Genomic DNA, 12,473 nt, shown 5'->3' with positions numbered 1-12,473 from the left:
AAAAAAACGCGTCCAAACGCCAAAAAATGGGGTCAAAAGTCGCCCAAAGCACACAACGACACGACAATTGTGTAACGCAACAAAAATACACACACACACGCACAACACCAACGCACAAACGTCAAAATTGTAGTCGCAAAAATGACGACAAAAACCAAAAAAAGCCCCAAAAAGCCCTCAAAAGACGGGTTTAAAGCCAAACAGACATGCCCAGCCTATAGTAAAAGACAGGCCGCATTGAAATACATAGGCCACCTGACTGCAAAAACTTCTATATTGTTTCTGCTTCGTTTCATTATTATTATTATGGCCCGCAGCATTCACAGAGTGCAAGGACCATATTGTAACTGGTACGAGGGTCGAACACTCAAAAAGGTCCAAAACGTCAAAAAAACGCGTTAAAACGCCCAAAAATGGGGTCAAAAGTCGCCCAAAGCACAAAAAAACACGACAATTGTGTAACGCAACAAAAATAGACACACACACGCACAACACCAACGCAAAAACGTAAAAATTGAAGTCGCAAAAATGACGACAAAAACACAAAAAAGCCCCAAAAAGCCCTCAAAAGACAGGTTTAAAGCCAAAAAGACATGCCCAGCCTATAGTAAAAGACAGGCCGCATTGAAATACATAGGAAATCCTAACCGCAAAAACTTCTATATTGTTTTTCGAATGTTTATTATTATGGCCCGCAGCAGTCATAGACTGCAAGGACCATATTGTAACTGGTACGAGGGTCGAACACTCAAAAAGTCCAAAACGTCAAAAAAACGCGTCAAAAGCCAAAAAATGGGGTCAAAAGTCGCCCAAAGCAGACAACGAGACGACAATTGTGTAACGCAACAAAAATACACACACACACGCACAACACCACCACACAAACGACAAATTTGTAGTCGCAAAAATGACGACAAAAACACAAAAAAGCCCCAAAAAGCCCTCAAAGAACGGGTTTAAAGCCAAAAAGACATGCCCAGCCTATAGTAAAAGACAGGCCTCATTGAAATACATGGGAAATCCTAACCGCAAAAACTTCTATATTGTTTCTGCTTCGTTTCATTATTATTTTTATTCTTCTTCTTTCTTTCTTCCACTTTGAGCGAAAATTTGACCCCCGCCACATACCCGAAAACTCACCAAAATTGGCACACACCTAGGATAAATTCAAAATGAATTTTCGGCAAAGAGAACGCCACCCCCCCGAAGTCGATGACATCACAGCGAGCGATCCCGTCAAAAAAATGAATGGGCCGAAAATTGCTTATGGGGCCAAAAAAAAATATTTCAAATTAGAGCAACGAAACCAAAACACGCATGTTGGAGATATCCCAAAGAAGTTATGAAATTATTATGGGATGGCCACACGACTTACGGCTTGGCGGCCATTTTGTGGCGAAATCAGAGAAATGGCGATTTTCGTGTTTTTTCACAATATGGGAAAACGACACTTTTGTTCAAGCGATTTTCACGAAATTGCATACACGTGCCAAAAACACTATTCTACAACTACCAAAGAAGTTTTGTTGACCTTTGACCTTGGAAAGGGGCGGACATCTTGAATATTCATAAAAAAGCACCTTTAGTAACGGATACAAACAAAAACTCGTCCTAGGGATTTTTATCGATCTTTTTGAAACTTCTCGGGCATCAATGGCAAACTACTGTGGACAAAATGTTGGAATTAGAAGTTGTAGAATTTGAAACGCGTGCACATGGCGAATTCGCAACCGTCGCCATTTTAGCTATCTCGCACATATTTTATCGGAATAGCCTGAAACTGAAATATGCGATACCCTGGCCCACACTGGACAAAATGATGTCACACACGACAAAATCGATAAAGGAATGTGGCCGTGGTAAACAAAAAACGATCGCAAAAAAAAGTGCTGACTCGACAAAAAATTTTTTTTTTCGGATTTTATTTTTAAGAATCGGCTAACGAAACCCAGATAACTTTGTCGGGTATATCCAAAGAAAGTTTTGAAATCATTACGTGATGGCGACACAACCTACGGGTTGGCGGCCATTTTGTGCCAAAATCTGCCATTTTGAGTTTTTCGCGTTTTTACACAATATAGAAAAATGAACTTTTTTTCGAGCGATTTTCACGAAATTTGACGTGCATGTCCATAGCGTAAGTCTACAATCACCTCTGGAGTTTCGTTGACCTTTGACCTCGGGAAAAGGCGGCCATCTTGAATTTTCTATAAAAAACACCTTTACCACCAGATTCAAACGTAAACTTGTCGTTGGAATTTTCATCGATTGTCTCGAAACTTTTTGGGCATCAATGGCAAGCTACTGTGGAAAAAATGTTGGAATTAGAAGTTGTAGATTTTGAACGGCGTGCGCGTGGCGAGCTAGCAAAGTGGCGCACTGTTATAACTCCCATGCATTTCAATACTAAACAGTGAAAATTGAATGCATGCATTAATGCCTGAAACTGAATACATTGAAAAACACTGGATATGGACATATAAGGAATGTGGGCGTGGTTAGCATAAAACCACTGTTGCTAGGGACGACAAAAAGTTTACTTTTACCGATTTGTCCGAAACTGACGTCAATCTGTTCGTCCTCCCAAGGGGACCAAAACATAAAATGGTTGCTATGGAGATAAAATCAACAGAAAAGCCGCCATTTTGGAAAAAGTGGGCTTTTTAGCAACTTATGACATATAACTCTCACCAATGTAGGAATGTCAGTTGATAATGCTGATCGCTATGCTAGCAATTTTAACCACATTAGCATAGCTAGCATAGTTAGCATAATTAGCATTTTAGGAAATGTGTTTTTTTGAGTCAGTTGATGATGCTGATCGCTATGCTAGCACTTTTAGCTATGTTAGCATAGCTAGCATAGTTAGCATATTTAGCATTTTAGGTAATGTGTTTTTCTGAGTCAGTTAAAGATGCTGATTGCTATGCTAGCACTTTTAGCCACATTAGCATAGTTAGCATAGTTAGCATAATTAGCATTTTAGGTAATGTGTTTTTCTGAGTCAGTTGATGATGCTGATCGCTATGCTAGCAATTTTAGCCACATTAGCATAGCTAGCATAGTTAGCATAATTAGCATTTTAGGAAATGTGTTTTTTTGAGTCAGTTGATGATGCTGATCGCAATGCTAGCACTTTTAGCCACATTAGCATAGCTAGCATAGTTAGCATAATTAGCATTTTAGGTAATGTGTTTTTCTGAGAGAGTTGATTATGCTGATCGCTATGCTAGGACTTCTAGTCACATTAGCATAGTTAGCATTGTTAGCATTATTAGCAAATCCAGCCTTGACTAGCTTTTAATTTGTGGGCGGTGAGGGCGGAGAGGGCCGCGGTGTTGGGTAGAATTGGGCGTGGAAGGCGGGTTGCGTCTGCGGGCCATACAACGCCGCTTGCGGCTTTAATTATTATTATTCTTCCCGTTTCTAACGGATCCGTAGATCGCAAATTTGACCCCCGCCACATACCCGAAAACTCACCAAGATTGGCACACACCTAGGATAAATTGAAAATGAATTTTCGTCAAAGAGAACGCCACCCCCCCGAAGTCGATGACATCACAGCGAGCGTTCCCGTAAAAAAAATGAATGGGCCGAAAATCGCTTATGGGGCCAAAAAAAAATATTTTGAAATATAGTTACGAAACCAAAACACGCGTGTTGGAGATATCCCAAAGAAGTTATGAAATCATTATGGGATGGCCACACGACCTACGGCTTGGCGGCCATTTTGTGACGAACTCAGAGAAATGGCGATTTTCGTGTTTTTTGACAATATGGGAAAACGACACTTTTGTTTAAGCGATTTTCACGAAATTGCATACACATGCCACAAACACGATTTTACAACTACCAAAGAAGTTTTGTTGACCTTTGACCTTGGGAAGGGGCGGCCATCTTGAATTTTCCAAAAAAAGCACCTTTAGTAACGGATACAAAAAAAACTCGTCCTAGGGATTTTTATCGATCTTTTTGAAACTTCTTGGGCATCAATGGCAAGCTACTGTGGACAAAATGTTGGAATTAGAAGTTGTAGAATTTGAAACGCGTGCGCGTGGCGAATTCGCAACCGTCGCCATTTTAGCTAGCTCGCACATATTTTATCGGAATAGCCTGAAACTGAAATATGCGATACCCTGGCCCACACTGAACAAAACGATGTCACATAGGACAAAATCGATAAAGGAATGTGGCCGTGGTAATCAAAAAACGATCGCAAAAAAAAGTGCTGACTCGGCAAAAAAAAAAAAAATTTCGGATTTTTTTTTTAAGAATCAGCTAGCGAAAGCCAGATAACTTTGTCAGGTATATCCAAACAAAGTTTTAAAATCATTACGTAATGGCGACCCGACCTACGGTTTGGCGGCCATTTTGTGCCAAAATCTGCCATTTTGCGTTTTTCGCGTTTTTACACAATATGAAAAAATGAACTTTTTTTCGAGCGATTTTCACGAAATTTGACTCGCATGTCCATACCATAAGTCTACAATTACCTCTGGAGTTTCGTCGACTTTTGACCTCGGGAAAAGGCGGCCATCTTGAATTTTCTATAAAAAACTCCTTTGCCATTGGATTCAAACGTAAACTTGTCGTTGGAATTTTTATCGATCGTTGCGAAACATTTTGGCCATCAATGGCAAGCTACTGTTGAAAAAATGTTGTAATTAGAAGTTGTAGATTTTGAACGGCGTGCGCGTGGCGAGCTAGCAAAGTGGCGCACTGTTATAACTCCTATGTTTTTTAATGGACCACTGTGAAATTTGAATGCATGCATTAATGCCTTAAACTGAATACATTGAAAAACACTGGATATGGACATATAAGGAATGTGGGCGTGGCTAGCATGAAACCACTGTTGCTAAGGACGACAAAAAGTTTACTTTTACCGATTTGTCCGAAACTGACGTCAATCTGTTCGTCCTCCAGAGGGGACCAAAACATAAAATGGTTGCTATGGAGATAAAATAAACCAAAAAGCCGCCATTTTGGAAAAAGTGGGTTTTTTTATCAACTTATGGCATATAACTCTCACCAATGGAGGAATGTGTTTTTCTGAGTCAGTTGACGATGCTGCTCGCTATGCTAGCAATTTTAGCCACATTATCATAGCTAGCATAGTTAGCATAATTAGCATTTTAGGTAATGTGTTTTTCCGAGTCAGTTGATGATGCTGATCGCTATGCTAGCACTTTTAGCTATGTTAGCATAACTAGCATAGTTAGCATATTTAGCATTTTAGGTAATGTGTTTTTCTGAGTCAGTTAATGATGCTGATCGCTATGCTAGCACTTTTAGCCACATTAGCATAGCTAGCATAGTTAGCATAATTAGCATTTTTAGTAATGTGTTTTTGTGAGTCAGTTGATGATGCTGATCGCTATGCTAGCACTTTTAGCCACATTAGCATAGCTAGCATAGTTAGCATAATTAGCATTTTAGGTAATGTGTTTTTCTGAGTCAGTTGATGATGCTGATCGCTATGCTAGCACTTTTAGCCACATTAGCATAGCTAGCATAGTTAGCATAATTAGCATTTTAGGTAATGTATTTTTATGAGTCCATTGATGATGCTGATCGCAATGCTAGCACTTTAAGCCACATTAGCGTAGCTAGCATAGTTAGCATAATTAGCATTTTAGATAATGTGTTTTTCTGAGTCAGTTGATGATGCTGATCGCAATGCTAGCACTTTTAGCCACACTAGCATAGTTAGCATTGTCAGCATAATTAGCAAATCCAGCCTTTACTAGCTTTTAATTTGCGGGCTGTGAGGGCGGTGAGGTCAGCGGTGGTGCGTAGAGTTGGGCGTGGAGGCGGGTTGCGTCTGCGGGCCATACAACGCCGCTTGCGGCTTTAATTATGGCCCGCAGCAGTCATAGACTGCAAGGACCATATTGTAACTGGTACGAGGGTCGAACACTCAAAAAGTCCAAAACGTCAAAAAAACGCGTCAAAACGCCAAAAAATGGGGTCAAAAGTCGCCCAAAGCACAAAATGACACGACAATTGTGTAACGCAACAAAAATACACACACACACGCACAACACCAACGCACAAACGTCAAAATTGTAGTCGCAAAAATGACGACAAAAAACCAAAAAAGCCCCAAAAAGCCCTCAAAGAACGGGTTTAAAGCCAAAAAGACATGCCCAGCCTATAGTAAAAGACAGGCCGCATTGAAATACATAAGCCACCTGACTGCAAAAACTTCTATATTGTTTTTCGAATGTTTTTTTATTATTATGGCCCGCAGCACTCACAGAGTGCAAGGACCATATTGTAACTGGTACGAGGGTCGAACACTCAAAAAGTCCAAAACGTCAAAAAAAACGCGTCAAAACGCCAAAAAATGGGGTCAAAAGTCGCCCAAAGCACAAAACGACACGAAAATTGTGTAACACAACAAAAATACACACACACACGCACAACACCAACGCAAAAACGTCAAATTTGTAATCGCAAAAATGACGACAATAACACGAAAAAGCCCCAAAAAGCCCTCAAAAGAAGGGTTTAAAGCCAAAAAGACCTGCCCAGCCTATAGTAAAAGACAGGCCGCATTGAAATACATAGGAAATCCTAACCGCAAAAACTTCTATATTGTTTCTGCTTTGTTTCATTTTTATTATTATTATTATTATTATTACGTTTCTTCTTTCTTACTGCGTCTTTGAGCTCAAATTTGACCCCCGCCACATACTCGAAAACTCACCAAAATTGGCACACACCTAGGATAAATTCAAAATGAATTTTCGGCGAAGTGAACGCCCCCCCCCCAAACCCGATGACCTCACAGTCGGCAAAACCGTAAAAAAAATGAATGGGGCCGAAATCTCAAATGGAGCCGATTTTTTTTTTTTCAAGATACAGTTACGAAACCAAAACACGGGTGTTGGAGATATCCTAAAGAAGTTTTGAAATCATTATGGGATGGCCACACGACCTACGGCTTGGCGGCCATTTTGTGGCGAACTCAGAGAAATGGCGATTTTCGTGTTTTTTCACAATATGGGAAAACAACACTTTTGTTCAAGCGATTTTCACGAAATTGCATACACGTGCCACTAACACGATTCTACAACTGCCAAAGAAGTTTTGTTGACCTTTGACCTTGGGAAGGGGCGGCCATCTTGAATTTTCATAAAAAAGCACCTTTAGTAACGGATACAAACGAAAACTCGTCCTATGGATTTTTATCGATCTTTTTGAAACTACTCGGGCATCAATGGCAAGCTACTGTGGACAAAATGTTGGAATTAGAAGTTGTAGAATTTGAAACGCGTGCGCGTGGCGAATTCGCAACCGTCGCCATTTTAGCTTGCTCGCTCATATTATATCGGAATAGCCTGAAACTGAAATATGCGATTCCCTGGCCCACACTGAACAAAATGATGTCACATACGACAAAATCGATAAAGGAATGTGGCCGTGGTAATCAAAAAACGATCGCAAAAAAAAGTGCTGACTCGGCTAAAAAAAAAAATTTCTGATTTTTTTTTTAAGAATTGGCTAACGAAACCCAGATAACTTTGTCGGGTATATCCAAACAAAGTTTTGAAATCATTACGTGATGGCGACACGACCTACGGTTTGGCGGACATTTTGTGCCAAAATCTGCCATTTTGAGATTTTCGCGTTTTTACACAATATGGAAAAAGGAACTTTTTTTTGAGCGATTTTCACGAAATTTGACTCACATGTCCGTAGCATAAGTCTACAATTACCTCTGGAGTTTCGTCGACCTTTGACCTCGGGAATGGCGGCCATCTTGAATTTTCTATAAAAAACACCTTTGCCATTGGATTCAAACGTAAACTTGTCGTTGGAATTTTCTTCGATCGTCTCGAAACTTTTTGGGCATCAATGGCAAGCTACTGTGGAGAAAATGTTGGAATTAGAAGTTGTAGATTTTGAACGGCGTGCGCGTGGCAAGCTAGCAAAGTGGCGCACTGTTATAACTCCCATGCATTTCAATACAATACAGTGAAAATTGAATGCATGCATTAATGCCTGAAACTGAATACATTGAAAAACACTGGATATGGACATATAAGGAATGTGGGCGTGGTTAGCATAAAACCCCTGTTGCTAAGGACAACAAAAATTTTACTTTTACCGATTTGTCCAAAACTGACGTCAATCTGTTCGTCCTCTCAAGGGAACCAAAACACAAAATAGTTGCTATGGAGATAAAATCAACAGAAAAGCCGCCATTTTGGAAAAAGTGGGTTTTTTTATCAACTTATGACATATAGCTCTCAGCAATGGAGGAATGTGTTTTTCTGAGTCAGTTGATGATGGTGATCGCTATGCTAGCACTTTCAGCCACATTAGCATAGCTAGCATAGTTAGCATAATTAGCATTTTAGGTAATGTGTTTTTCTGAGTCAGTTGATGATGCTGATCGCTATGCTAGCACTTTAGCCACATTAGCATAGCTAGCATAGTTAGCATAATTAGCATTTTTGGTAATGTGTTTTTCTGAGTCAGTTGATGATGCTGATCGCTATGCTAGCACTTTTAGCCACATTAGCATAGCTAGCATAGTTAGCATAATTAGCATTTTAGGTAATGTGTTTTTCTGAGTCAGTTGATGATGCTGATCGCTATGCTAGTACTTTTAGCCACATTAGCATAGCTAGCATAGTTAGCATAATTACCGAATACAATTTTGACTAGCCTTTATTTTCATGGGCGGTGAGGACGGTGGTGCGTAGAGTTGGGCGTGGAAGGCGGGTTGCGTCTGCGGGCCATACAACGCCGCTTGCGGCTTTAATTATTATTATTGTTTCTAACGGCGTCTTTGAGCTCAAATTTGACCCCCGCCACATACCCGAAAACTCACCAAAATTGGCACACATCTGGGATAAATTGAAAATGAATTTTCGGCAAAGACAACATCACCCCCCCCACGATGATGACATCACGGCGAGCGTTCCCGTAAAAAAAATGAATGGGCCGAAAATCGCTTATGGGGCCAAAAAAAAATATTTCGAAATACAGTTACGAAACCAAAACACGTGTGTTGGAGATATCCCAAAGAAGTTATGAAATCATTATGGGATGGCCACACGACCTACGGCTTGGCGGCCATTTTGTGGCAAACACAGAGAAATGGCGATTTTTGTGTTTTTTGACAATATGGGAAAACGATACTTTTGTTTGAGCGATTTTCACGAAATTGCACACACATGCCACTAGCACGATTCTACAACTGCCAAAGAAGTTTTGTTGACCTTTGACCTTGGCAAGGGGTGGCCATCTTGAATTTTCATAAAAAAGCACCTTTAGTAACGGATACAAACGAAAACTCGTCCTAGGGATTTTTTTCGATCTTTTTCAAACTTCTCGGGCATCAATGGCAATCAATTGTGGACAAAATGTTGGAATTAGAAGTTGTAGAATTTGAAACCCGTCCGCGTGGCGAATTCGCAACCGTCGCCGTTTTAGCTAGCTCGCACATATTTTATCGGAATAGCCTGAAACTGAAATATGCGATTCCCTGGCCCACACTGAACAAAACGATATCACATACGACAAAATCGATAAAGGAATGTGGCCGTGGTAAACAAAAAACGATCGCAAAAAAAAGTGCTGACTCGGCAAAAAAAAAAAAATCGGATTTTATTTTTAAGAATCGGCTAACGAAACCCAGATAACTTTGTCGGGTATATCCAAATAAAGTTTTGAAATCATTACGTGATGGCGACACGACCTACGGTTTGGCGGCCATTTTGTGCCAAAATCTGCCATTTAGAGTTTTTCGCGATTTTACACAATATGGAAAAATGAACTTTTTTTCGAGCGATTTTCACGAAATTTGACGCGCATGTCCCTAGCGTTAGTCTACCATCACTTCTGGAGTTTCGTCGACTTTTGACCTCGGGAAAAGGCGGCCATCTTGAATTTTCTATAAAAAACACCTTTACCACCGGATTCAAACGTAAACTTGTCGTTGGAATTTTCATCGATTGTCTCGAAACCTTTTGGGCATCAATGGCAAGCTACTGTGGAAAAAATGTTGGAATTAGAAGTTGTAGATTTTGAACGGCATGCGCGTGGCAAGCCAGCAAAGTGGCGCAGTGTTATAACTCCCATGCATTTCAATACAATACAATGAAAATTGAATGCATGCATTAATGCCTGAAACTGAATACATTGAAAAACACTGGATATGGACATATAATGAATGTGGGCGTGGTTCACATAAACCCCTGTTGCTAAGGACAACAAAAAAATTACTTTTACCGATTTGTCCGAAACTGACGTCAATCTGTTGGTCCTCCCGGGGGGACCAAAACATAAAATGGTTACTATGGAGATAAAATCAACAGAAAAGCCGCCATTTTGGAAAAAGTTAGTTTTTTATCAACTTATGACATATAGCTCTCACCAATGGAGGAATGTGTTTTTCTGAGTCAGTTGATGATGCTGATCGCTATGCTAGCACTTTTAGCTATGTTAGCATAACTAGCATAGTTAGCATAATTAGCATTTTAGGTAATGTGTTTTTCTGAGTCAGTTGATGATGCTGATCGCTATGCTAGCACTTTTAGCCACATTAGCGTAGCTAGCATAGTTAGCATAATTAGCATTTTAGGTAATGTGTTTTTCTGAGTCAGCTGATGATGCTGATCGCTATGCTAGCACTTTTAGCCACATTAGCATAGCTAGCATAATTAGCATAATTAGCATTTTAGGTAATGTGTTTTTCTGAGTTAGTTGATGATGATGATCGCTATGCTAGCACTTTTAGCCACATTAGCATAGTTAGCATTTTTAGCATAATTAGCAAATCCAGCCTTGACTAGCTTTTAATTTGCCGGCTTTGTGGGCGGCGAGGGCAGCGGTGGTGCGTAGAGTTGGGCGTGGGAGGTGGGTTGCGTCTGCGGGCCATACAACGCCGCTTGCGGCTTTAATTTCTTATTATGTTTTTTCTTTTTTGCTTTCTTTCATTTTTAAAAAAAGATTAATAACACATTACAAAAAACATTAGAAAACAGACAGATTTGCCTTAAAATGAACGTATACCAAAGAAAAAAATGTAAAATCATTTGATGTATTCAACGATTGTGAAAAACCATTTACATCATAATTAGCAGGCACTGTGGCTTAGTTGGTTAAAGCGCCTGTCTAGTAAACAGGAGATCCTGGATCCAAATCCCAGCAGTGCCTCTTAAGAATAGTATCACATATACACCAGTATGTTGGTCCATATCAAAGTCTGATAAAAACATCATGCTGGTAGTGAAAAATTCCAATAATGGAATATCATTGATTATTTCTAATTATTTTTTTATTTATTTTTTGCTTACTTTAATTTTTTCAAAAAGATTAATAAGACATTCCCAAAAACATTAGAAAACACGCAGATTTACCTTAAAATGAACCTATACCAAAGAAAAAAACTTAAAATCATTTCATGTATTCAACGATTGTGAAAAACCATTTACATCATAATTAGCAGGCGCTGTGGCTTAGTTGGTTAAAGCGCCTGTCTAGTAAACAGGAGATCCTGGGTCCAAATCCAAACAGTGCCTCTTAAGAAAAGTATCACATATGCGCCAGTATGTTGGTCCATATCAAAGTCTGATAAAAACATCATCCTGGTAGAGAAAAATTCCAATAATGGAAAATCATTGATTCTTTTATTTTTATTTTTTGCTTACTTTAATTTTTTCAAAAATATTAATAAGACATTCCAAAAAACATTAGAAAACAGACAGATTTACCTTAAAATGAACCTATACCAAAGAAAAAAAATTTAAAATCATTTGATGTATTCAACGATTGTGAAAAACCATTTACATCATAATTAGCAGGCGCTGAGGCTTAGATGGTTAAAGCGCCTGTCTAGTAAACAGGAGATCCTGGGTCCAAATCCCAGCAGTGCCTCTTAAGAAAAGTATCACATATGCGCCAGTATGTTGGTCCATATCAAAGTCTGATAAAAACATCATCCTGGTAGAGAAAAATTCCAATAATGGAAAATAATTGATTCTTTTATTTTTATTTTTTGCTTATTTTAATTTTTTCAAAAATATTAATAAGACATTCCAAAAAACATTAGAAAACAGGCAGATTTACCTTAAAATGAACCTATACCAAAGAAAAAAAATTTAAAATCATTTGATGTATTCAACGATTGTGAAAAACCATTTACATCATAATTAGCAGGCGCTGTGGCTTAGATGGTTAAAGCGCCTGTCTAGTAAACAGGAGATCCTGGGTCCAAATCCCAGCAGTGCCTCTTAAAAAAAGTATCACATAAATACCAGCACATCACTCAATATTGAAGTCTGATAAGAACATTATCCTGGTATAGAAAATTCCAATATTGGAAAATCAATGATTATTTCTTATTTTCTTATTTTTTATTTTTTTTTGCTTACTTTAATTTTTTCAAAAAAAGATTAATAAGACATTCCAAAAAACATTAGAAAACACGCAGATTTACCTTAAAATGAACCTAT

The 12,473-nt window shown here is 38.9% G+C and overlaps 4 non-coding genes across 4 annotated transcripts; all 4 read left to right on the top strand.

The window, feature by feature from the left end:
- The first annotated feature begins 11,101 nt into the window (after positions 1 to 11,101).
- On the top strand, positions 11,102 to 11,175 carry trnat-agu (transfer RNA threonine (anticodon AGU)). The gene has a single exon. It is a non-coding gene; the product is annotated as a tRNA-Thr (tRNA).
- Positions 11,176 to 11,466: 291 nt separating this feature from the next.
- Positions 11,467 to 11,540, top strand: trnat-agu (transfer RNA threonine (anticodon AGU)). Its single transcript has one exon. It is a non-coding gene; the product is annotated as a tRNA-Thr (tRNA).
- A 281-nt stretch (positions 11,541 to 11,821) lies between these two features.
- trnat-agu (transfer RNA threonine (anticodon AGU)) lies at positions 11,822 to 11,895 on the top strand. Its single transcript has one exon. It is a non-coding gene; the product is annotated as a tRNA-Thr (tRNA).
- A 281-nt stretch (positions 11,896 to 12,176) lies between these two features.
- trnat-agu (transfer RNA threonine (anticodon AGU)) lies at positions 12,177 to 12,250 on the top strand. The gene has a single exon. It is a non-coding gene; the product is annotated as a tRNA-Thr (tRNA).
- The last annotated feature ends 223 nt before the right edge of the window (positions 12,251 to 12,473 follow it).

Source organism: Oryzias latipes, chromosome 15, assembly GCF_053564925.1.
Source record: "Oryzias latipes strain Hd-rR chromosome 15, Olatipes_Hd-rR_3.1".
In the NCBI taxonomy this organism is placed as follows: Eukaryota; Metazoa; Chordata; class Actinopteri; order Beloniformes; family Adrianichthyidae; genus Oryzias; species Oryzias latipes.
Note: the sequence above shows the minus strand (reverse complement) of the source record. Positions and strands in the feature narration are given on the sequence as shown.